This window comes from Macrotis lagotis, chromosome 1, assembly GCF_037893015.1.
Source record: "Macrotis lagotis isolate mMagLag1 chromosome 1, bilby.v1.9.chrom.fasta, whole genome shotgun sequence".
Lineage (NCBI taxonomy): Eukaryota > Metazoa > Chordata > Mammalia > Peramelemorphia > Peramelidae > Macrotis > Macrotis lagotis.
In genome coordinates, this window is record NC_133658.1 from 463,505,372 (window position 1) to 463,509,469 (window position 4,098).

General features: G+C 36.6%; 1 non-coding gene across 1 annotated transcript; it reads right to left on the reverse strand.

Annotated features, from left to right (window-relative positions):
- Window positions 1-2,844: 2,844 nt before the first annotated feature.
- Window positions 2,845-2,975, reverse strand: LOC141510694 (small nucleolar RNA SNORA3/SNORA45 family). The gene has a single exon (XR_012475119.1). It is a non-coding gene; the product is annotated as a small nucleolar RNA SNORA3/SNORA45 family (small nucleolar RNA).
- Between the last annotated feature and the right edge of the window lie 1,123 nt (window positions 2,976-4,098).

The following is a 4,098-nucleotide window of genomic DNA, read 5'->3' on the forward strand; positions in this document are numbered from 1 at the left end:
TCATTCTATCTGAGTCATAGAAAATTCTGACTGTCATTTCTAGCGATATGCCTTCTATCTAATTGAGTTAAAATACTTCAGAGTTATTAGAGTCTTTCTCCCAAGTGGGGTTAAATCCAGTTACATCCCATTGGATAGCAGTCCCATGGATAGGTCATGGATGTTCATCACTTCTGGCTAGGTATATTCCTTCTGTTAAAGTTACAGTTCTCAAGATTCATTTTTCCCCATGCTGGGATATAGTCAGTTTCAACTTATTGGATAGCAGTTTTTTTTTCTTTTACTGCCCCCCCCTTTATTTTATATACCTTTTCATGTGCTTCTTGTACCTCCTGTTCAATGTCCAAATTTTCTATTTAGCTCTGGTCTTTTCATCAGGAATTTTTGGAATTCTTCCATTATAGTAAACATCCATGTTTTTCCCATGGAAGAGAAGGCTCAGCTATGCAGGACAGATAGTAGATTCTTGGATGCATTCCAAGCTCCCTTGCTCTTTGAAATATCTCCTTCCAGGCCCTTTGATCCCTTGATACTGATGCAGCCAAGTCTGCATAATCCTTACTGTGGCTCCTTGATATTTAAATAGTTTCTTTCTGGCAGCTTGCAGGATTTTCGCTTTTATTTGATAGTTCTGGAATTTGACCATAACATTCCATTTTAGGATCTTTTTCTGGAGGGGATTGATGTATTTTTTTTTTAGGTTTTTGCAAGGCAAATGGGGTTAAGTGGCTTGCCAAAGGCCACACAGCTAGGTAATAATTAAGTGTCTGAGACCAGATTTCAACCCAAGTACCCCTGACTCCAAGGCCTGTGCTTTATCCACTACGTCACCTAGCCTCCCCAATGTATTCTTTCAATTACTAATTTGCCCTCTGGTTCTGTGATATCAAGTCAAATTTCCATCACTAAATATTGTAATATTAAGTCCAGGCTTTTTAATCTCTTCAAAATTTTCAGGAAGTTCAATAATGCTCAGGTTACCCCTCCTTGGTCTATTCTCAAGGTCAGTGGTTTTGCTGATGAGGTATTTTACATTTTCTTCTATTTTTTCTATTTTTTTAATTTTGTTTAACAGGCTGTTGCGGTCTCATGAAGTCATTAGTTTCCACAGATTCCATTCTGTTTTTTTTTTAGGGACAAGTTTTCTTCATTTACTTTTTGCAACTCCTTTTGCACTTGGACAGTTCTTCTTTTGAAAGAGCTTTCCATTTGACCAATTGGTTTTGACAGAATTTTTTTTTGAATTTGCCCAATTGAGTATCTGAGAGAATTATATTCATTTTGTATTTGTCCAATTGAGGATCTGAGAGATTTAGTCTCATTTTGTATTTGTCCAATTGTATTTTCCAAGGATTTGTTTTCTTGCTGCAAAGGATTAATTGTCTCTCCCAAATTGTCCAGTTGATTTTTAAACTCCTTCCTTATTTCTTCAAGTAAGTCTTTCTGTGCTGAAGACCAGATCATATTCTCCTTAGAGGTTCTAGGTCTCTCTGAGTTAGGGTCTTTTCCTTCCAAGAATTTTTCTATGAATCCACCCTTTCTGCTGACCCTTCTTCATTTTGCTTAGACCTTGACTTACGGAGGGACTGCTTCCCAGGGGCTTGGGATCCCTAGAGGCTTTACTCACTGGCTACAATTTCTCTGGCTGGCCAGTAGGAGGTGCTGGTTGCTTTCTCTGGAGTGTCTGTGACCTTGATTGAGGCCTTCTCCCTTAGATTGAAGGGAGTGATTGAAACTATTGAATCCTTTTGCCTTCAATCAATGGTAGGCTTTACCTTGGGGTGAGGTCATTCCTCTCCCTATTTTCAGCTGGGCTGGTTGTTCTGCTCACACACCTGTGCCTGAGGCAGAAGTAGTTTGCAATTGTTTGTTCTGGGAAGAGGCCTAAGCTAAAATGGAGGTGTGGACTCCAGACCAGAGGAGCTCAGGGATGGTGCCAGCAGCTGTCCTGCACCGGAACTCTTCACCCGTCCCTGTTGACTTGGACTTTTTTCAACAGTATCAAAAATTAGAGGGCGTTGAGAGCATTTGCAGTCCTTCAAGTAGAAATAGCTAAAATTAGCATCTGAATAACAAGAACAGGAGGAAATAAAAAATTAATATGTCCTATAATTAGAAAATAGAAAGGAATTATATAATAGAGTCAAATCAAAAATGAAAAGTCAAGACTGACTCATTAGCTCTTGAACTCAAATGAATGTTTGATTTCCTTAATTTGAGGATGCTTTTTAATGATTCTGATTTTAATTCATTCACAATTGACTATCCTGTATTAATCTTATTCAAGTTTTCCTCTAGTTTGCCTCAGAAGGCTCACCAGATATTTTTCTTCAGTTTCTTCTGTCATTGTAATGGTACTTAAAATGTGTTTTAAGCTCACACCTGTCATCTTTCACCCTTGCCATGATACTTGTTCATCTTCTTTGTCTATGACTTAATTATTTGTGAAATTATTTTGCTATAGTTTTCATAGCAATCCCTCATTGATCAAACATTGGGGTTTTAGGATATATTCAAGGAAGTCTGTTACCTCTGGTGTGAGGATTGCTTACTTAAAAAGACCTGTTTTGAACAGAGGGGAAAATTAGGACTCAGAGATGGTCTTAGTGATTTTAAATCTAGTCTACATTAGAAAATTCCTTTTTCTCAATGGAGTAGTTATTATATGATCAATGTACAACATGGAAACAAAGTAAAAACTGACAAATTGCTTTCTGTGGAAACGTGGGAGGAGGGAAGTAAGATTGGGGGAAATTGTAAAACTCAAATCAATAAAATGTGTAAGAATAACAAATGGGGGCAGGCCCATGTGCTAGCAGTGTGAGCCTGGGTGAGTGCGCACATCCATGTTCCTAACCCAGTGACTGAATGGCTCACGAGCTGAGCAGCCAGTGAATAGAGTTAGCTGTTGCTTCCCAAGCACTCCAGCACACCAGGGCAACGGCCAATGCCCAGATGTGACTCTGAGTCTCAGGCTCATGCCAAACTCTTTTAAGTGATTACAGATTTCTTCTTGCTGGGTGTTAAGGTTTCACAGAATTAGTGCAATATCATTCACAATTGGGATCATCTCAAGGACCTCTTTAAAAAGATCTTCAAAACTATACACTGGAATTGCTGACAGAAGTGAGCATCTTTCTAATATGCTTGTTTTATGCTTCTTCCAGTGTCTATAATTAGAGACTTTCTTATTTGTCATGCCTTTTCTCTTAAGTCTCTCAAGAAATTTTAGTTATTTTGATGTATGGTTGAGATACTGTATTACCTCAACCAAATAAAATGTAATTCATAATCAATAATAATAATGATTTTATTTTCTTATATTCTCTTAATTCTGAATAATAAAGTAATGAACCATTGTTGAATACATTTAAAAAAATTTGTTCCCTATTAATATCATCATTTAAATCCTTTCAATTCATGTAGGGATAACTCATACTGTATACATGAGAGAAGAAGAATCATAAATTTCTGTAGCTAATATCTATTTAGTTGTTTTTATTTGCATTAAGTAGGTCTAGGATATTTTTCCCATTCTTTTTCTATCTTCTTTTCCTCCATATCCCTTATAGATCAACACTTCAGTACTCTCTCAGTTGTCTCTTCCTGCTTAAATCTACTGCCTAAATATTTAAATGGAACTGGCTGACTTTTCCTTATTATTTTCCTGATATTTTTTAACTGACCTTTCAAGGAGACATCTTATTTTCTATATATCCCAAATGGAACTTTGAATTTACCCCCTAAACCTACCCCCCCCATCTTCCTTATTATTGTTAAGGGCAAAATATTTCTTTCCCAGTTGTTTATGTTTCCAACTTAGAAGTCTCCTTACACTTTATCACCTACTATATCATAACTTTTGCCATGACCATTTGATTTCACATTTGAAACTTCTTAATTATTTGCCTCCTTCTTTCATTTGACACTTTTACCATTCTAGTTCATACTTCTATCATGTCATAACTGAACTTTTGCAAAAACCTAGTAGCGTCTCTATCTTACATCTCTCTTCATTAAATATGTATTTTCCATTCAGGCACTAAAGTGATTGTCTTTAAGAATGGTTCAAACCATGTCTCTCCCTTATTCAATAAG